General features: G+C 37.8%; 1 protein-coding gene across 14 annotated transcripts in view; it reads left to right on the top strand.

Annotated features, from left to right (window-relative positions):
• The window catches only part of SGK3 (serum/glucocorticoid regulated kinase family member 3), a 153507-nt gene that overhangs the window by 62484 nt on the left and 64743 nt on the right, over positions 1–26280 (top strand). The window contains exon 1 of one of the 14 annotated variants that reach the window (XM_007185009.2): positions 26123–26170. The exons of 10 other annotated variants lie outside the window; for them this stretch is intronic. The gene's annotated coding sequence lies outside the window, so the exon portion shown is untranslated. Of the gene's footprint in view, positions 1–26122; positions 26171–26280 lie in introns of those variants that run through there. 3 more of the 14 variants (XM_057532023.1, XM_028167183.2, XM_007185014.2) reach the window with 3 other exon arrangements.

Below are 26280 nucleotides of genomic sequence, written 5' to 3'. Positions count from 1 at the left end.
GACGACTCCCAAGTCCATGATTCCTGTCATGACCTTTATACCTTGCCCTTCAGACTGATATGTCCGTTGCCTACTACTAGATAAGCAGCTTCCCATAGTGCTACCCTGCAGGTAGTTCAAATTCAACATGTGTAAAACCAAATATATCTACTCTCCTCTTGATGCCCTGCCCCCACTTTTCACCAATTTCGTCTTCCTTTTATCATCCCTGTTCAATTTACGGCATCACCATCCACCCAGAAACTTGAGAGGCATTCTAGACTTTGTCTCCCTTACTGCCTACATCCTGTCATTTGCAAAGTCCTCCTGATTTTATCACCTGGATATTTTTCAAGTCTGTCCCATCTGTTCTAAGTCTGCTATAGCCTCTTGGGGCCCTCATCATCTTCTGCCTTTTTCAGTGGCCCCCTCTAAGAAATTTTTCTGCCCCCCTCCATTCATTCTCGATATTGCTTTCGAAGTGACCTAAAGCGAAGATCTGACTGTTGTCATTCCTACATATAAATACCTTCTTCATTTCTTGTAATATCAAGTGAAGGTCTTTAGCATGGCTTGTCAGGCTGACAGCGATCCTCTAACCTCTTCTTATCTACTGGCATTGTCAGACTCATGCTCTCAGCTCCAAAGCTCCAATAAGAGTAATTACTTCCATGCACACTATGCTAATGCACCCGTGTGTCCATCTGTTGTTCACTAACTTGCCTAATTGTCAGTGGTACTGAGCTCAAGAGCCACCTCCTTTAGGGCATCTTCCTTAACCTTCATTTTCCTCCCTACACTGCCTCCCCAAAATTAAGCACTGACCTCTACCCTGTGCTTCCACTGTAACCTCTGGATACTTCTATCCTAACACTCTGTTGTCTTGGAAATATCTCCTGCAGCCCACAAGGAAGTCTTGGGTGCCCTGGGACACCCTCAACAGGGCTTCTGCTTATTCCAGAGGGGGGAGTCATAGTTGTCATTAACATTCTTTATTGACACAGGAGCACCAACAAAGTAAGAAAAGAGTTAGAAAAATGTGATTTGGTTCTATGAAAATAATAAGTTCAGCCATTTTAGGAAGACTCCCCTTACTACACCAGAATGCTGACATTACTGTGACTTGGTGCTCAATAATTTTTATTTATTTCATTAAATGTCAGGTTAGAGTATATAAAGTTATTTGATTGTAATATAGCACAGCTCTTAAAACATAGTAGAACCTCAAAAAAATCTTTGTTGCATGAATGAATACTAAACTTCATCTGTGCAAACTGAGCCTTTGTAGTTGATTGCTCATGTCAGTCTGGTCATCTGCTCACATCTTTAAAAACAGGCTAAAAAAAAAATGGAGGAAAAAAATAACCCTCATTCTATTCCACATACCAGGAGAGACTAATCTTCTTAAAGCCCTTTTTTAATTGCATGCCTACCTTTCTTAACCTACAATAGCTCTTTATTAGCTCAAGTCCAAACTCCTCACCCCATCTTACCTATTCAGCCTAATTTTGGGCAACGCTTCTACAGAATCAGTCCATGCAGTTAGATCAGTTTACTTCACAGGCAGAGTAGGCAGGAAGTTTTGATTGGTTGTTCTTCCTTGGAGCAGATTTTGACTTTTCAAATCTAGGCTTTAGCATCAGCGTATAGACTTTAAAGTTATATGTTAGTAAACTAAACGAAAACTTTGTATTCATTAAATATTTATTGAATGCTCACTACGGGCCAGGCACTGTACCATTGAATGGGGCTTTTGGTGGTAATCAAAATCAACATAATCTTTGCCCTCATGGAGATTCTCGTCTAATTGTGAAGATCAATAATTATGATATAGGGTGTAAAGTGCCCCTCTAGGAGCCCACAGCAAGGGCACCTAATCCAGCTGTGGGATCAGGGAGGGCTTCATAGGCTCAGTGACATTCAGCTTGATGGCAGTTGATGGGCTGTGCATTACAGGCTGAAGGAACAGCAGGTGCAGAAGTCTAGTAGGAAGAGAGCCTGGCATGCTCAAGAAAGTGAGAGAACGTTCTTAAGGCTGGAACTCAGGTACAGTACAAGGAGCTATCTTTATTACTATAGTAGCTCATGAGTGAAAAGAAAGGATATCTCTTTGTCCTATCAGAGACTTGCTTCTTCTTTGAGGAAAACAAATCAGAATGAGTAGAATAAGCTCCTTTTTGTTTTGCTGACTGCGCTGCTTCTAGTCACATATCATGTTTTTAATTTACGTAATCTTTATGCATGTAAAATTAATGTCGTACTGAGATGGTACAGACATCCCTGCAGTTTGCTAGCACACTTCTCCCCCCACTCTCATCTGCACCTTCCCACCCTGCCACCAGCCTCCCCAGTGCTTGGAGCACTTCCTTGGATCCACCACTTGGATCTCCATTGCAGTTAGAATAACATGACTCCTTAGCATAGTGTTCAAGCCTTTTGTGATTAGTCTCCAACCTACCTCTCTATCTCTATTTTCTGCTTCTCTCCTTCATCCATACTTAGCCTTTGCTCTGCCATACCTTTAACACATCCTATGTTTTCCTGATTTTAAGTCTTTATTACTTTCCCTTCACCTGGCATAACCTTCTTCCCTGTCACTGCTCATCAAACTATGATGCTTTCTAGAAAGCTCGGTTCACACACTTCTATAAAGTCTCTGATTTCTTATTATCTTTCTTGCCTCCTCCAGTCTCTACTCCTTCTACAGTGTTTCTTATTTCTTTTTAATAAAACATACCATAGTCTCTTGCAGTGCTTTAAAAATGTGGGTTGCAACCAATTAGAGACTTGTGAAGCCAATTTAGTGGGGTGTGACCATCATTTAAAACCTGGGATAAAATAGACCAGAAATAGAAGAGAAAATGTCAAAATACGTTGTATATAAGAAGAGGTAATGCTTTTGTTCTGTGGTACTTTTGTTGCAGTAATAGATATATATGAGTGTGCTGGCTCATCATACTAAGAACTATTTCTTGGTCAAAAAAGTTTGAAAAACACTGGTTCACATCGTATCTATGAATTAGCTCTCCAATTAGATTATATATTACTTTAGGACAGGGATTTCTCACTCAGGCTCTAAATATTCTCCATCCTCTCCACTTTATATATAGTATCTAGGGTGTTTTGTTCATCATAAGTGTTGATTTTCTTTGAACTTTTCTCTAATTCTTCCTAAATCCTAGGAAGCAGCCTTGACATAGAATTTCCCATACAGTTCAGTCTAGCAGATTGGAATCTCCATTTTCCCCTCTGGACATTTCCTCTAGGAGTCTTCTGTACTCCAGTTCCCATCTGGACTGCTACCGCACAGCTGTCATTCTGGGAATTCTCTTTGCCTCTCTTACCTGGGCTGGACCCCTTGCTGCCTCTTTTTTTGGTTTATTCTGTTATTTTGGTAGAGCACATAGTCCAATAGCTTGCTGAAAAAGAGTACATGAAATCATCTGAAAATGCCTGTATTCTCCCTTCACAATTGAGTGGTAGTTTGGCGGGCTATAGAACTCTGGTTGAAAATTGTTTTCCCTCAGACTTTTAAAAGCGTTGCTCCACTGTCTTCTAGTTTCCACAGTTGGTGTTAAGAAGCCATGCCATTCTTATTCCTGAACTTTTGTATGTGATCTTCTTCTTCCTTTCTGGAAGCTCTTAAGATCTTTTGGTACCTTCTGTAATGAAATTTTACAATGATCTGCCTTAGGAGGTACCTCTCTACAGCCATTGTGCTAGGTACTCCATGTACCTTTTTTTTTTTTGGCCGTGCCCTGTGGCCTGTGGGATCCTAGTTCCCCTACCAGGGATCGACCCTGCACCCCCTGCAATGGAAGCGCAGAGTCTTAACCACTGGACTGCCAGGGAAGTCCCCCCCTCAATGTACCTTTTAAATCTGGAATTTGTGTTGTTCATGTCTCAGAAGAAAAATTCTTTGCTAATCTCATTATCACTGTTTTCTCTTTGTAGATCTTTGATTGGTTATGATCTTTTGGATTGGTCTCTAAATTTATTACCTGTTTTCCTGTTGTCCGTCTCTTGGTATTTTTGTTTTACTTTCCATAAGAATCCCTCAACTTTCTTCCAACCTTTCCATTGAATTTTTTGTTTTTGCTGTCATTATCACTTTCCAAGAGCTCTTTATTATTCTCTAATTGTGCTTTTTAAGATTATTTTATTTAAAAAAAATCTTTCATTCATATAATATCTTCTGTCTCTGTGAAGTGTTTTTTTTTTTTTGGTAGATGAAAACCTTTTGTCTACTCCTAGCATTCTATTTTCTGTTTTTAATGTAGTCTAGTTTTTAATTTTTTTTAATGTTGGTCCTTTATGTTAGAGGTTTCCTTAAGTGCCTGATAATTATTGAAGAGTAAGACACTAAAAGAATATATTAAAAACAGAATAAAATTTCTGTGTATCTTGGTAGAACTTGTTAAAGGTAGAGACCATCACAGATTTCATCAGCAGCCCCTCTTTTCTCAGGACCATACAGTTTTCCCAGATAAGAAGCCTCTCATCTCCTGCCTGTTGCCCCAAAGCCTGAGCCTCTTCTCGGGACCTAAAGGTTAGGTCAGCTGGCTCCTACCTAGTGTCCCCTCTCAGGCTCTCAGGTTTCACCTTCTGCCACTGCACCCATTTCCCACTCATCCACAGGCTTTCTGCTTCATGTAGGATGGCGTTTTTGTTGTGTTTTCCCTGGTTTGAGGTGACTTCTGAGAGGAAGAGGTGAAACATCTTTATGCCAACATTTTAAAACAAGAAATTCTTTCCTGAACTTTTCAGTTCACAAGTTCCTCTGTATACATCATTAAAAACGGAAGGGATATGCTGATGTTTCTCCAACATGGGGATGTTGAGACCTAATTAATCAATGTTAATGCGTTTATGAAGATGAAATCTTTGTGTAAGTATTCATTGGCATGCTGTTTTCCAGAGAGCATAGAAAGAATGCTATATAGATTTTTAGATTACCTTTTATGGTTTCCTATTTCAAAAAAATAAGAAAATTTAGATTTTAACAGGCCAGTCTTTGTTGGTCTCTCACGGCCAATTCAGATATCCAGAGTATGACATTAGGAGATGATTCATAATACGAAGCATGCGGAATCTTTGTGAAAGTTGTTAGTTTTCATGATATTAAGGTGTGAAGTTTACTTTTAAAATAGACTGTTTTATTCCCTAACCTCATTTTAATGTTCCTTTTCTTTTTGAGCATATGACCATGGTTTTTCCATCTCAGTGACTTCAGTAAAATTTCTTGCAGAGTAATTGCTTACAAATAAAAGACTATCTTCAAGTAGTTTAAACAGCCATACGGTTTTTTTGAGTAAAGGGTGCAGAATGCCTGTTCTAGAAAGTCCAGGTCTAGACTGGAAAGAGAGCTGGGGAAGACTGAGATCCAGTATGGTGCCGTGTTATGGAGGAATGGTATTATGTGTTATTGTAAAATTCTTTGACATGTGTGCTGTCTTAGGATAAAGCTAAAAAGCCTCTTATCTTTTGAACTTTTAGCCACTTAGCAATTCAGTTTTTTAAAAATCTGTTTGATTTGCTCAGTCTTTATCAAAAATTAATGCAGTGTGTTTTACAGCATAGCATGGCAGGTAGAACACAAGCATAATTGTTGGACTTGAGTGCCAGCACTGCCAATTGCTACGTGAATTTGAACAAATTACTTAATGTGTCATTTTCCCCATCTGTAAAATGGAGTTCATAAGGTTTCCTTATAGGGATTCCATGAGAGAATGCATGTGTGAAGTCCTTAGCACGGGGCTTGGCCTCCATCAATGGTAGCTCGTTCTGTTGAGGTATGTAAAGCATCTAGCACAGTGCCTTTTCCTCCTACTTTCATCCTACTTACTCAGGGTGTTCTGCTGAGTCAAAACTACCAGTTGGAAGTTATATAATACAGATCCTTTCTTTTACTAATTCTTAGGAGATTTAATTTGGAGATAGCTTTGGTAAATTCAGAAAAACACTGCCACTAAAGTAGTATTTATTTATGCTCAGAGCTTTCTAAAGAGTTGATCCCGTCTGTGCTGAATTAGCAACCTATAAAAACAATGGTAAAAAAAAAACAAAAACAAAACAAACAAAAAAAAACAATGGTGAGCTGCTGGAGGGAACTGCAAATTTTGGGAATAATTTAGTTACCAAGGTACTCAGGCTTTGGGTATTACCAAGGAAAATTTATAAATATGTCAAGCCTTGATAGATTCTTCCTTTTTATTGTTACTCTACTATAAATATGCTGGGCTCATCCTGCCTGTGGGGCATGTTTTGTCCAGACTGTTACTGGCATCACTAGAATCACGATCCCCCTGGACCTGACTTAATGCCCACTCACGCTAGGGACCTGTAGGGTCAGTCCAGCCCTGCCCTGACTTGCATTTTCCTCTAACACCACTGATTTTAAGGTCAATAAACTCTCTACTCTGACAAGTAGAAGGAGCACGCTCATTAATTTTAATTGCGAAAACTGCCTCCATACTATTGTCATCAGTTTGTCTGGGTTACTTTTACAAAGATGGTAGACTCATCAATTTGAAACCCATCATGTCAGAGTTGGCCATTAGGGACTTCTGACTTTGCTATTAATTATTTCCAGTGATACTCTCCCTAGTTATTCTAGTTGCATGAACGCTCATATGAGAGAATGGTGAAGAAAATATGGAGTAAGGGATGGATCCATTTTGTATTATTCAGAATATTATTTTTTAATGTACTTTCTGAAATTAGTTACCTAACTAAATTAGCAAAATTTGATTTGTTTCATCTGTTAGAAAAATTATTTTTATTACTGGGCTGTTCCTTGCATTTGGAAGACTTACTCTAAATTTTGAAGGTAAATACTATATAGCTTTATAGATCCATTTTTTATTAAACTAAAAATCTCCATGTACGCTTTTTTTATTAAAAAAAATAAAAGATTTAATATTCTAGGGATATAGTAGACTTAGATTTGCATTGTTTAAAATATTTCTTATAAACTGTTCATTCCTTTTTTTAACATATTTTTAAGCACATATAAGAGACAATTCATAGCATATGTACATAGTATAGAGAATAACAACCAAACAAATACTCATGTATCTATCACCCAGTTTAAGAAACAGAATATTAGCAATACATTAGATTCCCCATGTGCCCTTCCCCAATTCAGTTCACCTCCCTCCACCCCACAAGTAACCATGACAAAACTTTGTATTTATTATTCCCTTGACTTTTTATAAAACTAGTTTTTGCAACATTTGTATTTTTCCCTAATCGCTGAATTTTTTTCATTTTTGAAACTTATACAAATGGAATAATTTCTCCTGATACTTACTTTTAACATAGTAAAAGTAACATTGATGACATTCACCCATGTTGATGTATGCAGATGTAGTTCATTAATTTTCACTTCCGTATAATATCTCATTATATGACTGTTCCACAATTTAGTTATCTATTCTTCTCTTGATGGACTTTTGGGTCATTGCTAGTTTTTTGGCTAGTACAAACACTGACTTCTTATACATGTTCCTTATTGCACATGAGCAAAAGTGGAATTGCAAGGCAAATTGCTTAATCTCTGAATTTCATGAAAAATCCATTTGCTTTTCTTTGAATTTAAGGAGGATTTGAGATTGAGATAATTTATTTCAAATCAGTGGTTTGATAATTTTGTATCAATTTTAGCATTTTTCTAGGAAAATTGTTTGCTTTTGAAATTATTTATAGATAATTGATTTATTCAGAAAGGTCAGAAAGTGAGGCATTCCAGATTATTTAGATATGCTTATACATAGAAATGGAGATATAGATATATAAATATAAGATAAAAATATAGTCAATTTCAGAAGTCAGAATATAATATTAATAATAATGGCTAACTTTTATTGAATATGTACAAAACAGGATGACTGTATTGGTGTAGTCAACTGAATAACTGAATATCAGCCACTGCCTGGAAGTAGTTTTTGGTGTGTGTGTGTGTGTGTGTGTATGTGTAAATGTCTGAATATGGAAAGTGAAAAAATTGCCTTTAGACTTCTTGATTTTGGACAAAAAAAGGAATTTTCTATTCATTCAGCCTGTTTTGATTCCCAGTACATCTTCTACTGTTCGGAAGTAAGATGGACTATAAGATGCTGAAATAATTTTTCACTGTGATATTGGAAATTATACAAATTCAAGAAAAGATGAATCAGTAATAGCTATCATAATGGTCAACTTTACAATTAGTGTTTATTGCCAGTGCTTTCCTTTGTATACATCTGGGAATGTTTTACAAATGACATTTTGTGCATTCCTGATGTAATGCCCTCTCTTCTGAAAAGAAAAGTCCTTGTTTTACAACTGTCTAAAATTCACCTTCTTTTAGATTTCTTCCCTTCCTCCCTACCTCCCTACTTAAGACATTTATTTTTGCCCTTGCTTGGGCCAGCCACCTGTTTATTTAAGTGCTAGAGATGCAGTAAGAAACAAGATCCAATCTTGCCCTCATAGAAGTAGATAGAGTTCAGTGGGAGAGAGGAATATGCACATAGGCAATTCCCAGGCATCTTTCTTTGATAAGGGTTGGTTCACATTTAGTCTTAAGAAGGGGTGAGGGAAAGCTTCCACTATTAAGATATTTAAAAAATCTTACTCTTTGATTAAAAATAAATACTCAATAAATTTAAGTACTTCTTTACTTATTCATTTTTATAGGTCATTTTTATACTTATATTTTCAGAGCTTAAAAGAAAAAGAAAAATCATTAATTATGAGCTTCCTAAAATACCATCCTGTTTTCTTGTTTGGATTTCATGAAAAATGAGAACTGCTTTTCTTATTACTTCAAAAAAATTTTTTTAATTCCATGAGTCATGACTTCTGGAAACTTCTTATTTAGAAAACATTTAACAATCATTGATCTTTTTTGTGTGTGATTATTTTTATATAATCATAAGTATGGCATGACATTTAGAACTATGTAAACAACATATAAGATGGTGCCTTGACTCCGCGTATACTCAAACAATAAATGTGGATATTTTATTTTTTACTTTATTATTACTATTTTTTAACTGAAGTATAGTTGATTTACAATGTTGTGTTAGTTTCTTGTGTACAGCAAAGTGATTCAGTTATACCTACATATATATTCTTTTTCATTATAGTTTATTACAAGATACTGAATAGAGTTCCCTGTTCTATTCAATAGGTCCTTGTTATTTATTTTATATATATTAGTTTGTATCTGATAATCCCAAACTCCTAATTTATCCCTGCCCCCCTTCCCTTTTGGTAACCATAAGTTTGTTTTCTATATCTGTGAGTCTGTTTCTGTTTGGTAGACAAGTTCATTTGTGTCATATTTTAGATTCCACATATAAGTTATATTATATGGTATTTGTCTTTCTCTTTCTGATTTACTTCACTTAGTATGATAATCTCTAAGTCCATCCATGTTGCTGCAAGTGGCATTATTTCATTATTTTTTATGGCTGAGTAGTATTCCATTGTAAATGTGGATATTTTAATACCGGCTTGCTTTCCTATAAGAAAAAACAGGTATACCATATGAATAATCTCTGGTTATTAAATCTTATTTATTGAGAGGTCAGTCCACGAGGGACTATAAAGTGTCAGTAGATTTGGCCATGAGGAGAGTACTGTGCTACGTATCAAAGCAGTTTGGGGAGGTGGAGGGTGGAAGCTGATGACACTGGGTGGGAGAGTGAACAGTGGAAGAGGAAGAGAAGACAGCAAGTGTGGGCTGTGTTAATTCAGTAAAACTTGGTGAGTGTGAAGTAGGGTGACCACCTGGGACTGCAGGGTTTCCTGGGATGCAGGACTTTCAATGTTAAAACCAGGACAGTCCCAGGCAAACAGGAGCAATTGGTTACTCTGCATGGCTCAGCTCTGTGCTAGTTTCTGAGGTTGTAAAAAAATAGACATGCAAAGAGAGAATTGTAATATAATATGATCTTTTAGGATGTAAATGTAAAGGGCTATGGGAACACAAAAGGGGACACTCCCCAATTTGCAAAAGATGGTCAGAAAGTTGTCACTGAGACGGTGTAATGAATCCAGAGAAGGAGTAGGAGTTACCCCAACTCCAACTCCCCAGGGGGTGGGGAGGAGAGGGGGGAACATTTTAGGCAGAGAAAGTGTGCAGCATTTGGTTTTTAGAGAAACACAAGTAGCTTTTTCTAGAAAGATAAGGGGACGCTGCTGCAGGTCCTGGGGAAGAAATCCCAGGTGCTCCCACTACAGTGGTTCAGGGACATAGGGGTGTTGAAAGAGGTAAAGTCTGGTGTTCTCTCTGTTTTCAGTGAGACTGGGACAGTGCTGAGGGAGGGAGAGAAGAAAGAGGGGTGAGAGGGTTGAGGAGAGTGGGAAATCACAGGTTTCTGAGATGGTCGAATGTGGAAAAGCTCTGAGAATTACAAAGCATTAAAGGAAATAGCTAATGCTTACTCAGTGCTTCCTTTGTTCCAAGCACTAAGTATCTTACAAACTTATCACAACAACCACAAGAGATAGCTACTGTTATTATCTCCATTTTACAGATGAGGAAACTGAGGCACAAAGAAATTAATACCCGCCCAAGGTTACATAGTTCCTAAGAGGCAGAAGCCAGAATTCTGTAGGTTCTATGGAGCCCTTTACCTCTGCACTTAATACATTTCCACATGTGACTTCACGTGACACAACCTCCTCTGTGGTGTTATTATCCCCACGTGAGTCACATGGGTAGTCAAGATACATGGTTAGGCAATGTGTAGGAGAGGACAGCTAAAGACTATAAATTGCTGAGACTTTTCTTTTCCGCACATTACATACTTTCCTGACTTCAAAATAAAATAAAAGGAAAGAATGTGATCCTACCCCTTGTCCGTACTCCAGAAGTATTCTAGCCATTCATTTGTATTCTGGTTTTTTGAATTCAAATGCGTTTTCCCCTAGAAGTCGTAGATATCACTTCTAAATTCCTAACCAAGTTGCAAGACTGGTATTAATTGTGGCCCTAGACTTCAAATGCCCTTACAACCCCCTGAACTCCTCCGACTCCTTGGAGGCCCTGAAGCTTTGGAAAGTGGTAGTGACTCTTTAAAGCTTTGTTTGATTAGCGTGAGAGAAAACTTCAGAAGCCTGGAGATGGGTCTCCCAGAGCTTCAGTAGAATTGGCTGTTAAAAGTTGGGGTTGACCTTCCCATCAAAAGCAGACAGGGCCCCCAGTAGCATGGGGCAGAGTTGGTTTGTATCTTTGGAATATTCAACGATCATGGGTTTTCTGTGTAAATTGTGACAGGTTTTGACTTTAGATAATTTCTGCATTTACAGATGAGGAATGAGAGATAAAGCAAAGTGAAGGAACATTGCCTCATATTTTATATTGCTAGTTAATGACTGAGCCAGAGCTAGAGTTAAGTCTGTAGCCCCTTACCCTAGCGCTCCAGTGGGATTAAAAGCCAGCGAGACTTTACAACCAAGATGACTGATTTGCTGGTACATTATGGATGGCAGCTGCCTCAGTACTCAGAATGCTTCCCAGGCAGCCCTGTAGACATGGAGCTTTCACTGATGAAATGCTTTATGCTGTGACACACAGCATTCCCTGACTCACTCACTGAGCAACCCTGGGATGTCAGGCACACACAGTCCCTGCCCTGCAGTGCTTAGAGTTTGGCAGGAGAGACAGTAATAAAACAATTATACCGTGTGTTTAATTACATTTGTGTGATAAATGATATGTAGGGTAAGTATTGGATGCTATTTAAGTGTAACAAGGGCCCTAACATAAATCCAGAGTCAAGGACAGCTTCTCTGAGGAAGTATGATTCAGGCTGATTCCCAAAGGGTGAGTAGGAGTTAGCCAAGTTTTGTGGACTGACATGTATCCCGCCCAATTCATATGTTGAAGTCCTAACCCCCAGGACCTCAGAACGTGAGTGTATTTGAAGATAGGCTATTTTTAAAGAGGTAATTAAGGCTAAATGAGATCATTAGGGTGGGCCCTAACCCAATATGGCTGGTGTCCTTATAAGAAGAAGAAATTAGGACACAGACACACACAGAGCGAGGACTATGTGAAGACACGGGGAGAAGATATCTGTCTGCAAGCCATGGAGAGAGGTCTCAGAAGCCACCAACCCTGCAGACACCTTGATCTTGGACTTCTAGCCTCCAGAATTGTGAGAAAATAAATCTCTGTTGTTTAAGCCACCCCATCTGTGGTACTTTGTTATGGCAGCCCTAGCTGACTAATACACCAAGCAAAAAGTAGCTGTGTGAGGGTTCAGGTGGAGTGAACGTAGGGAGACTCGGGGAGGACTGCGGTTAGCTAGTTCAGTATTTAAAAGGACTCACTCCATCTACTTGGAGCATAAGGAATAAGGAGACTAGCACGTCACCCACATTTACAAAACCAAACATCTTTTCAAGTTACATATTTCCAAAGGTAAATGAAGAGTTCTTAAACAGAGTCATGCATCTACTGTTTTAAAATGATAATACTCGGGCTTCCCTGGTGGCTCAGTGGTTAAGAATACGCCTGCCAATGCAGGGGACACGGGTTCGAGCCCTGGTCCGGGAAGATCCCACATGCCACGGAGCAACTAAGCCCGTGCGCCACAACTACTGAGCCTGCGCTCTAGAGCCCGTGAGCCACAACTACTGAGCCCACATGCCACAACTACTGAAGCCCGAGTGCCTAGAGCCTGTGCTCCATAACAAGAGAAGCCACCGCAACGAAGAGAAGCCCCTGCTCGCTGCAACTAGAGAAAGCCTGTGCACAGCAATGAAGACCCAAAAATAAAATTAATTAATTAAAAAAAAAAGATAATACTAATCTGGATATGTAAAATTACATATTTATTGATGGCCCACTCTCCCCTGGCCTTATCATGCATAGACCTGTTTCTAGGTGCATTACATACTCACAGGGTTCTTTTGACAAAAGGACCTTTCTCAGCCTTCCTCCTGCCCCTGAAAATCCAATATGTAGTTCAAAATAGCCAAAATCTTACATACTTGATACCTCTCTGACTACTCAGGCCCCTAGTTTGTCCTCTTTTGCTGATTGTATAAACCAGTGGTTTTCACAGGAAGGTCTCAGAACCACTTACACTCTTAAAAATTATTGAGGAGCCCAAGGAGTTAGTATTTATGTGGGTTATCAATATCTACTATATAAGAAGTTAAAACTGAGAAATTTAAAAAAAATTTTAAAGATATTCCCATTACATATTAAACACATATTTTTAATGAAAAATAAGTTTTTCCCAAAACTAAAAAAATTAGATTAGCATCATTTTACACATTTCAAATCTTTTTAGTATCTGACTTGATAGGAGACAGCTGGACCCTTATACCTGCTTCCTCATTCAAACTGTTAACAATATGTTGTTTTGATTGAAGTATGTGTAAAAATCAGGCCTCACAAAAATATGTAGTGAGAAAAAGCAGGGATATTTTAGTAGACTTTTCAGAAAAATGTGGAGATTCTTCTCTGATACTATACCAAGAGTTGGCAAGTGGTAGTTTCTTCAAGATTAGCTGTAGTGTGGGCTCTGAATCCATGTCAATAAACTTGTATTCAGTTACATTAAAATCCAATGGTCATTGTATTCATTTCCTAGGGCTGCTGTAACAAATTAACACAAACTGGGTGGCTTAAAACAACAGAAATTTAATATCTCACAGTTTGCAGGCTAGAAGTCTGAAATCAAGGTATCAACAGGGCTATTCTCCCTCCAAGGACTCTAGGGGACAGTCGTTCCTTACCTCTGGTGTTCGTCTGCCTCCGTCTTCACAGGACCTTCTCCTCCGTGTGTCTCAGTGTCTTCTCTTCTGTCTCTTTTAAGGACAGTTGCCAGTGGATTTAGGGCTCACGTGGATGATCCGGATGATCTCATCTCGTGATCCTTTTGGGGGCCACCATTCCACCCACTACAGTCCTCTTACATTTTGAATAGATCTTTGATGCATGCGTGGTTTTGTAACTTCATGCATTAGTCATTTGGAAAATATGGTTTACTGATTGATTTATGCAGATCTTCCAAATGTTGACACATTTCATTTTAACAATAGTTTTAAAATCATATTTGTTAGTATCACCAACCGAGTGCATCAGAAAAATCTTTCAGAGGAGAGAAGCAGTCAAGCTCATAGTGGCAGAAACAAATTTTCCAAAACTCTAAGTTTTATTTGAGAGCTTGAATTTTTATCATTGCCAACAAATACATTGAGTTGTTTTCCTTGATGTGATAGGCTTACTTTGTTCATTTCCAAGAAAATGTCTGCCAAGTACCCAAGTTTGGCAAATATTATCGTTTGTCAGTTGTCCTTTTGAGTAAAAACGGTGTTCTATGTAAAAGGAGCTAGTTCAGCTTTTTGAACTCCAACAATCATGCAGGGACTGGCTTTCCCTCCAGACCATCATTAGACTTTGGTGTACAGCAGAGTGCTTTATGCATACTTCCCATTTTGTCACAGAGAAATGTACTCAAAGGTTGAGATTTAATAAAATTAATAATTTTTACGGCGCTGTCAAGGACATCCTTAAATGAACTTGGCTTTTTTCTCTTTTTAAACTGCAAATGAATGACAGTAGAGAATGCAGTGCATGCTAGTACAGCAGTGTGACTGCCTTGATTCATGCAGGGGCATCAGCAGTTCTAGCTACTATATTGCTTTTGCACCATCAGTGCAAATGTCAACACAGTGAAAAAGGCAAATAACATCTTAGTGTTATTATGAAAATGGCTTGACCTCACAGACCCCTTGAAAGGATCTTAGCACCTTCCAGGGGTCCATAGACTATACTTTGGACACTCCTGGCATATACCATTCAGTTTAAAACTAAATCATCATGGACTGGTTAAATTTTTAATGTATGGGTATTTCTTACATCATTAATAGGACTGTTTCCTTAGACATGAAATATATGCATGTATCTAAAAATTTTTTTTTTTTTGCCAATGGTAATGGATATGTAAGGATATTGACAACAGCATTGGAATAGCAGAGGAATTGAAAATGCTATACATTGATCAATGGGAAACTAGCTAAATTAATTAGACTGTATATACACAATAAAATACCATGAAGAAAGCAAACACGTATATAGTCTTTGGCCTTTTCTGTGCCAGAGCTGGGTAATATTGATACAAATATATGTATATATTACAGGTAAAATACAAAATATAATGTTACTTCCAACTGAAATTCAGTACTATAGGTTTTTTGGTTTTTTAAAAAAAACCATCTATACCTCTTTTCTCCCACAACAAAATTCTTGGTTCTTAAAGACAGGAAGATAATTACTCATTTTATTTATCCCACCAATATGATTACTTGAATAGAGTTTAAGATTTTTGTTTGTTTGTTTCTTTTATCCTCAGGGCTTATCCTACTAGAAATGTGCTTTGTTTTGAAGTCTCTTGAAGTAATTCCTCTAATCAGCTTAGTTAGGTCTCTTTGGTTAATTTTGAGAAGGAGCCATTTTTAATCTTCTCTGCTTTTACTTGCTATTATATTTCCCTGCATATCTCTAAATAATGAACGTATACCTTTCTTGATTTTTGTCAACTTTGAACATTATCTTTGAACTACAATTACATATAATACATGAGACTTGAGCTCACTCAGCATGCCCTCCTCCCATCACTGTAGTAAGGTCACTGTTTTTAAGTACTCCATTGGTCACTCTATAACTTATATATTTAATAACATTTCTTGTTCTATCAACAATAGATGGTGGGATTAAAAGTTTTTTAAATTTTATACACTTAATGTACTATACATAGGGCCCAATGGAGAGCAGTGTGCATCTTAGGTAATCAGTACTTACTAAATTAAATTGAATTTTTATTATACTCTTTGCCAAATAAAATGTTAGTCTTCAATTAATGCAGATATTAGCTAAATCAATAATTAGTAATTTATAAATCATGATATCAGACCAAGGAATTAGGATCAGGAATAGTCGTCTTTCTCTTCTTCCCTTTTTTCCTTATTGTCTATAAATGACTTGGGATGTTGCATCACCTTTTTAATGTTTCTGTTACTCTATTATTAAAAGATATGTTATTGTGATGTAAATTTGGTATGAATAGAGAAAAATTAAAAAGGAAGAGAGCTTGCAAGTGTTTTAATTAGGTAAAAGGTGCACTTACAATAAAATCTTAGAAGGTAAATTCATATGAATGAAGCTGTTAGTGCTGAACTCTGGGATCCATACTGGAAAAAAACAAAAAAACTTTACCTATTTATGACATAGTTTATTGAATAATGAAAATAAGGTGGAAAATAATTTCCCCCCTTAGCATACAAAGGAATGCATAAAAATGTCCTTGTAATCTCTGTGTCAATTAATGGAATCTGAATTAGGCAGCATTTTAAACGAAATATGTGTAATTAATCGTGGATTAAAAGTTACTGACCATATCATATAAATCATTTCAGACAAATTTAAACCCAAAGGCCTATTCCAAATTCCAGTGTCAAATAAAATTACTCAGTACATCATTAATAAGATGATTTTCTGCATACAAGATTAATAGAAAAGACTTTTGAGGGTTGAGAAAATGATTTAATTGGATGTCAAATTCAAAGATTATATTTCCTCTCTAAGATGAACAACCTCTGACTGTTGTATATCAAATTTTATTTTCTTTGGTCCATGCTGTATGAGACTTGAATATAATTACATCATAGGCTACTAATTCTCTTTTATAGAGTTAGGTCCCTTCACTGTAACATTAATATGTATGTAAACCAACATGCTTTAAGCAAAAAGATACATAAGCACTGTTTTACATAAGAATTATATTGGAATTTGAGATACAGAAATTCACATTTTAAAAATTATATTATCAGAAGACTTTCTTTATGAAATTTTCAGGCTCCTTTATATTTCAGGTCTACAGTCCCATTGTTATACTTTCATTGTGTTCCTTTATTATAGTTCATTTGTTATTATATCTTTAATTGTGTTACATTGTGTTCCTGCTTCAACTTTGTTTCTTAGTCAATATACTTTCAGTTCAGTGAAATCAAGTTTATTTCTAAAAGTTATTAGTCATCTCAAAATTTCAAACGCAAAGTCTGGGAAAACAGTGAAAGTTTCACATTAATCTGCTCTGGAATATTAGGAAATGTTTTCTTGGACACTCATTGACCTTTCAAAGACATTTTATTATGCACAATAAAACATTGTAGAGAGGTGATAGAGCATAGTGGTTAAGAGCATAGACTCTGGAACCAAAGTACCTGGGTTCTAATCCCAAGCCTACCAATTACTAGCTAAGTGACATCTGGACATGTTTTTTGACTTTGTAGGTGTTTCTTCAACTGTAAAATGGGGTGATAATTTTATATAGCTGATAGGCTTATTGTGAGGATTAGTATATATAAAGTGCTTGGACAGTGTGGCACATATGTGCTATAGAACTGTTAGCTATTTTTATTATGACTTGTACTGTTAACGTTAGCAGTTATTGTCAAGGATACAAATAATTCTAGTTATATTAGTGTTCAGAAATATTTTTATAACCATTTCATCAGGAAATTGTAATATTACCCCATGTGATTTTCAAAGTGTTTTAGACATTCTAGAGTCAAATATATTCACAGAAAAATATATCTCTAGTTCTATAATGAAAGCCAAGAGGATTCATATGCAGAAATTCATTTTCTATTCATCTTTTTCCTTCAATAACTTTTTAGGTGTCTGCTTTGTGTAAGAGTATCCTAAGGAGCCTGGGAATAAGAGGATGAATCACATGTGGATCTTGCTGGAAATTACTGGCTAATAGAGCATATATAGATATAAATAAATACTCTGAGTTAGAAAACAAGAGGTGTAGATAAAATGCTCATAAAAACTTACAAGAAAGAGAGTATCCCCACAAAAAGAATGAGAAAATCTTAAAGGAGCTTATAGTTGAATAATGCCTTGAAAGATCAGTTGGACTTATATATGCAGATAAGTGAAGTCTGTGTTGCATGTAAAGGAAAGGGCTCATTTTGCTTGGAGCACTGGGTACATGAAGGGGAAATAAGGTCATATGATGGTCAGAATATAGAGGATCTAGGAGTCTAGGCTGATAAGATCTTATTCAGTCATCATTGTTAAGGTGTTTTTTTAAAAATTAAGGTGAAATTCATATAACATAAAGTTAACCATTTTAAAGTGCACAATTCAGTGATATTTAGTATATTTATTGATGACAGTGTTGTGCAACCACTACTTCTGTCTAGTTTCAAACATAATTGTCATCCTCAGTCCTTAAAAAACTAAAAACAGAACTACCATATGACCCAGCAATCCCACTCCTGGGCATATACTCAGAGAAAACCATAATTTGAAAAGATACATGCACTTCGATGTTCATTGCAGCACTATTTACAATAGCCAGGACATTGAAGCAAAGTAAATGTCCATCAAGAGAGGAATGGATAAAGAAGATGTGGTACATATATACAATGGAATATTACTCAGCCATAAAAAAGAACGAAAAATGCCATTTGCAGCAACACAGATGGACCTAGAGATTGTCATACTGAGTGAAGTCAGACAGAGAAAGACAGATATCATATGATATCACTTATATGTGGAATCTTAAAAAAAGGGTACAAATAAACTTATTTACAAAACAGAAGTAGAGTCATGGATGTAGGAAACAAACTTATGGTTACCAGGGGATAAGGGGAGGGAGGGATAAATAGGGAGATTGGGATTGACATATACACACTACTATATATAAAATAGATAACTAATAAGAACCTGCTGTATAGCACAGGGAACTCTACTCAATACTCTGTAATGGCCCATACGGGAAAAGAATCTTAAAAAAAAAAAAGTGGATATATGCATATGTATAACTGATTCACTTTGCTGTTAACCTGAAACTAACACAACATTGTAAATCAACTATACTCCAATAAAAATTTTAAAAAAACCAAACGTTATTGTCACCCCCAAATTAAACCCCATATCCATTGAACAGTTATTGCCCATTCTCTCATCCCCTCAGCCCCTAACAACTACCAATCTGCTTTCTGTTTCTTTGAATCTACCTATTCTGAATATTGCATGTAAGTGGATTCATTCAGGATGTAAACTCTCATGCCTAACTTCTTTCACTTAGCACAGTGTTTTTGAGGTTCATCCACATTGTAGCATGCATCAGCACTTCATTCCTTTTTATGACTGAATAGTATTCCATTGAGTATTTGTATCACAATTTGTCTATGTTGATGGGCATTTGGTTGTTTCCATCTTTTGGCTGTTGTGAATAATGCTGCTATTCACATACATGTATAAATATTTATTTGGGTACCTGTTTTCAGTTCTTTGGGGTATATATCTAGGTGTGAAATTGCTGAGTCATATGGTAATTCTATGTTTAACTTTTTGAACAACTGCCAAATTGTTTTCCACAGCAGCTGCACCATTTTACTTTCCTACCAACAATGTATGAGGGTTTTAATTTCTCCACATCCTCACCAATACTTAGTTTCTACTTTTTTGATTATTGCTATCCTAGTGCATGAGAAGTGGTATCTCTTTGTGGTTTTGATTTGCATTTCCCTAAAGACTAATGATGTTGAACATCTTTTTATGTCCTTTTTGGCCATTTATATATCTTCTTGGGAGAAATGTCTATTCAGGTCCTTTACCCACTTTTTAATTGTGTTATTTATCTTTCTGTTGTTTAGTTGTACAAGTTCTTTACTCTGGATATTAGACTCTTATCAGATATATGATTTGCAGTTATATTCTCTCACTCTATAGGTTGTCATTTTAATTTCCTGATAATGACCTTTGATTCACAAAATTTTTTAATTTTGGTGAAGTCCAATTTATCTATTTTTTCTTTTATTGCTCCTGCTTTTGGTGTCATATCTAAGAATCCATTGCCAAATCCAAGGTTGTGAAAATTCATCCCTGTGTTTCCATCTGAGAGTTTTATAGTTTTAACTCTTTTAGGTCATTGATCCATCTTCAGTTAATTTTTGTATATGTTGTGAAGTAGGAGTCCAGTTTCATCCCTTTGCGTGTGAATACCCAGTTGGCCAAGCACCATTTGAAGAGACTATCCTTTTCCCATTGAATGATCTTGGCACCCTTGTTGAAAATTAGTGGGCTATAGATCTATTTATTAACTCAATTCTATCCCAGTGGTCTATAGATCTATCCTTATGCTAGAATTATAGCTTTGTGATAAATTTTGAAATCAGGAAGTGTGAGACCTTGTTCTTATTCAATATTGTTTTGGCTATATAGGGCCCTTTGAAAATCTATATGAATTTGAGGATCGGTTTTTCCATTCCTGCAAAACAAGTCTGTTGGAGTTTTGACAGAGATTACATTAAAATTATTATAGATTTTTGAACAGAGAAAATGACATGACTAGAATTCTCCTTAGACAGCATTTTACAACATGAATAGGAAAAGAACAAGAGAGGACACTAGGGAGACCATTAGAAAATTAGCACAACAGAATGGCTTGGACCTAAATTGTGGGAGTGAAGAGGGACAAATGCCAGAGAGATTGTGGAGTCAAACTTGAAACAAATCTCTTCATTCACTTAATGATTTGCACCACATTATTATATGCTCTAGGCACTAAGGATGCTATAGTGAACAAATGGATATGTTATTTTGCTTTCATAGACCTTGCACTCTAATGGGGCAGGAACAGGGGAACAGTAAACAGTGAAATAAAGAGCAAACTGTGATCAATGCTGTATGAAGGAAATGAACAAGCTACTATGATAGAGATAACAGAGGAAGGCCTACTTTAGATAGGAGAGGGCTGTCTAAGGGACAGCTGTTTAATTAAGACCTGAATGATGAGGAGTTAGCCTATTCTAGCCTAAGAAAACAAAATTATCGGGAATTCCTTGGTGGTCCGGTGGTTAAGACTCGGTGCTTTCACAGCTGTGGTCCCGGGTTTGATCCCTGGTTGGGGAACTAAGATCCCACGAGCCACATGGTGTGGCCAAAACAAAGAAAAAAAGAAAAAAAACAAAAACAAAATTATCAAAGGCTCTGAGAACCTAAATGGGAAAGGGAGGGAAGATCTAGGGAGAAGTCCAAGAAGAATCCAAGGTTTTGAACTTGTGTGACTGGGTAAAAGGAGGTACTATTAATAGAATTAGGTACTAATTAGGTGCTAATTAGGAGGTAATATTAATAGAATATGCTTGAAGGGAAAACTATGAATTTATTTATTTTGGCGGGGAGATATTTAGCAGGTAGTTGGAAATTTGGAACTAGAGTTGGGAAAGAGGTCATGCTTCAGGTAAATGTATTGTGTCCAACTGTATGGAGATGAAAATGGAAGACATGAGCTTGGATGAGAAAGGCAGTGACAGTGAAAAGAGCTCAGGAATTAAAGTTGAAGACCTGGATTTAAGTCTTCTTCTTATTTTTGAGTGGTTGTGATACTTCGGGCAATTTCTCTTTCTAAGGTCACAAGGCTCTATTTCACTGTCTATTCTGTTGTAGTTATCTATTTGTGTGTTCTAATGATCACATTGTCTTGATTACTATAGCTTTATTATGTCTTTATAATATCAGGTAGTTTAAGTCGTTCAGTGTTGTTCTTTTTAAATATTGTTTTGACTTCGTTTTACACCATTTTGGGCTATGAAAGCTTTCATAGGAAGACTCTACTTTTGGATAGCAGGGGAAACCTGTATTCCCAGTGTTCTTCATTCCTAGTGCACATCTATACTTCCAGAAACCTGGAATCATTTTCCTTCTGTCTGATGGACTTGCTTTAACATTTCTTGTAGTGTGGGTCTGCTGGTTATGAATTCTTCAGCTTTTTTTTTTTTAATATGTCTGGAAAAAATCTTTGTATTTCCTTCAGTTTTGAAAGATGTTTTTGCTGGGTATAGAATTCTAGGCTTACAATTTTGTTGTTCAGTATTTCAAAGATGTTGCTCCACTATCTTTTCCTTGAACTGTTCCTTACAAGAAATCTGCTGTCATTTTTACCTTTGTTCCTCCATACATAGTCTGCCTTTTTTCCTCTGGCTGCTGTTAAGATTTTTGCTTTATCACTGACAAGTTTTTAATAATTTCATTATGAAATGTCTTGGTATAGTTTTCTTCATGTTCCTAGTGTTTGGGTTAATTGAGCTTGTCAAATTTGTGGGTTTATAATTTTCATCAAATTTTGAAAAATACCAGTCATATTTCTTCACACGTCTTTTCTGATCTCCTTCCCCAACCCTCTCCTTCAGGGACTCTAATTACAAGTATATTTGGCTGCTTGAACTTGTCCCATGGCACATTGATTCTCTTTTCTTTTTTTCTGTATAGTTCATTTTGGAAAGTTTCTGTTGTGTGTCTTCAAGCTCACCAGTCCTTTCCTTTTCAGTGTCTACTCTTCTGTTAATCCCACCCAATGTATTATTCACCTCAGAAATTGTTTTCATCTGTAGAAGTTGGATTTAGAAATTTTTTACCTTCCTTGTCTCTACTTAATTTTTTAAGTATATTACCATTATAATAACTGTTTTAATGTCCTTGTCTGCTAGTTCTAACATCTGTGTCAGTTGTTGGTTAGTTTTAGTGATTGGTTTTTCTCCTCATTATGGGTCATATTTTCCCACCTCTTGCTGTGCCTTGTAATATTTGATTGAATGGCAGATATTGTGAATTTTATCTTGTTGGGTGCTGAATATTTTTGTATTCCTGTAAATATGTTTGAATTTTAACTTCAGATGCAGTTAAATTGCTTTAAAATAGTTTGATCCTTTCAGATCTTTTGTTTTTTGGGTGGCATCCAAGCAGCATTTAGTCTAGGGCTAATTACTCTCCAGTACTAAGGCAAGACCTTTCTGAGTACTCTCCTCATTGAATTGGGAGGTTTTCTAGTCAGCCTGGTGTGAACAGCCACTATTCCTGTCCCTCTGTGAGTGCCCAGTACTGTTCCTTCTAATGCTTTCAATGGTTTGTTCTTTCCTCAGCCTTGGGTAGTTTCCTCACATGCATGCACTGATCAACTCTGTTGAATTCTCGAGGAGGAGGACCCTTTGCAGATCTCTGGGATTCTCTGTTGTTATGTCTCCCATACTTTGTCCTGTGAACTCCAACCATCTTGTTCTCACAGCTCCGTCTCCTCAGCTCAGGGAATCTGCTGGGTTCTCCTGCGATTCCCCTTTCCTATGTCATGGCCTGTAATGTCTCTGAAGGTAATAAGCTGGGTTTTTCATTTCCCATCCCTGAGGGATCACTCTCCTTTACTGCCTGACATCTAATATCTTAAAAACTGTTGTTTTATTTATTTTGTCTGGCTCTTTTTTGTTGTTGTTGGTTTAGGTGGGAGGGCAAATATGGTTCTTGTTACTCCATCTTGGCTGGATTCAGAAGTTCCCCCAAGGCTCTACTCTTAATAGTCACCTCACACTTCGAGGACAGGAAAAGTTCCAAGAGTCTTTAACCAAAAGCCTCTGGTACAACCACTCTGTAAAATGAAGTGTGACTGTTGTTTAGTCTGCCTATTTAATACTTCTTAAATCTCCAGAATATTAGAAAGGTTTGCTGTGACTAGTGATTTATAGATTGTTTGGGCCAGACCTCAGAGCTCTGGGGCTTCCTTTAAACATGCCAGTGACGTTTTCAAAACACAAGGAGCCATTGATAGATTGCAAATCAGTTTTCACTCTTACTTGGTAGTCATTCTGCAAACTTGGTTCTGCTTCTACTTGTGTCATTTGGGCAAGGTTGCAGTTAAGGAAAATTTACTTTCTAAAGATCTTAATAGTATGTAGGGCCCCCTAACAAGCTTACTGTGAATCGAGGGTTTATTTCTGGAACACTAAAAACCTTTGTAGTCCAACTCCAAGAAGTACTGAGTGATTCTTGTTTATCTTATTCTTGAAAGTTTATTTGGAATTAGAAGGGGAAACTCCAACAATTTTATTTGCATGAAAAAGAAAAGACCAGTATTTTAATTACAGCAAGGGAGAGAGGGGACTTAAGGAAAACGGAAAATAACCATAGTCTGATGAATATATTTTTAAGCACTTACTATGGGTTTATCACCTGTTTGGGCAATGGGGTGACAAAGAATGGGTAGGTTACTTTTTATTTTTATGTACCTCCATGAATCTCAAAGATTTAGTCTTCAAAACAAGTCTTATTTAATGATAATTTATTTTCCTGTTTTTTGAATCAGTCACATACAACTATCCATCAAAGCTTTGGTTCGCTTGAAGTAATTGGTGTTACTTCAGTGTTGTAAAATTTCAGACAAAAACAGAGAATCTTGCTGTTGTGGGTAACCTGAATAGCCTAATTGCTGATGAATATATAATTTCTTTTAGGGTTTTTGAGATATTGAAAATAGCTTTTTCTTCCTGGATCGGCTGGAACCTGGGCACATCCAGTGAGTAGCTTATGGTTTAGTTTTGAAGATAAATATGATAAATAAGAGAGAAAACAAAACAAGGTAGTTCTTGCTAAGTGCCAAGTGGAGCAGTACAGATTCTAAGCATTATAGCAGTTTTATTGCATAGAGAGGTCCCTGAGCTGAGCTATCATAGTCCTGACAGGTAGCTAGGACTGAGGAGAGGTATTCTGAGTGGAGAAGCAGTGGCTGTAAGGTTGCAGCGGCAGCGGCAGGAGTGTTGGCTGTATGTTGTGGATACTGTACAGTGAGGAGACAGTCTGTCAGACAAATGTGTACACAGAGAGTGGTTGGAGATTAGGTAGAAAAAGTAGGTAAGGGTCAGATGCAAGATTCTGAGTTCTTTGAATTTGTACTTTGCACAGAGATGACAGTGAAAATGAGAAGGGTCATTGAAGAGACCCTGTAATGGAGAAAACCAAAGACCTAGTGACTAAATGTGAGGATTGAGTGGGAAGAAGAGCCTGAAGTTTTGAGCTAGGAGTAGAGTGTTATTATTATTACAAATAGAAAAGTCAGAGAGGAGAGCTTGAATGAAATGATACCAGAGATCCCTGAGGCTTTTTCTAAAAATTCCCAATTTCTCTGTGTGGCTTCTGACTGGACAGCGCTTTCCCTGTGGTCCTCCTCCTTTAATTGTTGAACCTGGCAGGATGTGGAGTGAGGAAGGGCATTTAGAGATCATGAGGGCACCTGGCCTAATCGCTTCATTTTACAGATAAGGAAACTGAGGACTTCCTTATTGTGACTTTCCTTCAGGCCACACAGCTAGGCTGGCCTCCTGGCATTATTTTCTGAAATTCTTCTAGCAAAGGTTACTGTGTATCAATCCTGCTTGCTGGCAAAGTGAGTCTTGTGTTTTCCCCACCATAATTCAATTAGTTATTGACTTGATTCCTCAAATCGTTTTTCACCTTCCCAAATCAAGTAAATTAATAGTTAATTCCTTTCCAGTAGTCTGATTTTCTTCTCTGTCCATACACGCCGTCGCAAACCTTGTAGTCGTACACTATGGGCATTAATGCCAAACTCAGGTCTGCTCTCTTGAAAAGTTGTCTGAGGGGAGCTGTTTGACGGGAGAGGGAATGATTAACGTTTATTTAAGTCTGGAGTGAGGATTCCTACTGGGAGTCTTTTCCACAATTTTTAAAACAAAGAGGCTGTGTGGTGGAGATCAGTAAAGGAATTACTTCCTTTCTTTGCCCCTCTAAACCCCATTCCCTGTGACTTCTCACGCATGGAACCCAGAATTCGTTTGTGACTCCTGCCCTGCCCGAAGATAAAATGAGATTAGTCAATGCCCTGAGTTAAGTGAACTCTGTTATTTTAAGATGTCTCACCCAGTCCTACACCTTAGCTGGAACCCGGGGAGAGTGGCTTCTCTTCCCCTTCCCAAGCCTTTCTTCCTCTTACCCCAACGGCTGTCTCTCTCCCTTTACCCCTTCCCTCTGCTTGCCTCCCGCCCTTCCTCCCTCGGGGGTCACACACCCCCAGCCCGTTCCCGGCGGCACCCTGCCTACAGCTCCTCTCGGAAGCACCGCCCTCGGAGCGAGCCGGGAGCGGAGCTGAGTGAGCTAAAGCCCTGCCCCCACGCTTTGGGCGGGGCCAGCGGCCCAGACGGCGCCGTTGATTGGTGGGGGCGGGCCCTGCCGCGAGGGGCGGGGCCCGGAGGTCGGGCCCGGGCAGGGAGCGCGGCGGACGCCGCTGGGGGCGTGAGGTGCGGCGTGGGACCCGGTGGAGTGTGGCGTCGCTGTGGCGGCGCTTCCCGCTTGCCACACGCCGGGCGTGGGTCCCCGAAGGTAAGTATGGGCAGGGGGCCCTGCGCCGCGTGGGCCAGGTGGAGGGATCCCGCGGGCGCGCGCCTGAGGCAGGTATCGTTTGGCCGGACGGGCCCCGGTGCCACTTCCGC

The sequence above is a fragment of the Balaenoptera acutorostrata genome, chromosome 17 (assembly GCF_949987535.1).
Source record: "Balaenoptera acutorostrata chromosome 17, mBalAcu1.1, whole genome shotgun sequence".
NCBI lineage: Eukaryota > Metazoa > Chordata > Mammalia > Artiodactyla > Balaenopteridae > Balaenoptera > Balaenoptera acutorostrata.
The sequence above is the reverse complement of the archived record's forward strand: the minus strand, read 5'-3'. Positions and strand labels throughout refer to the sequence as shown.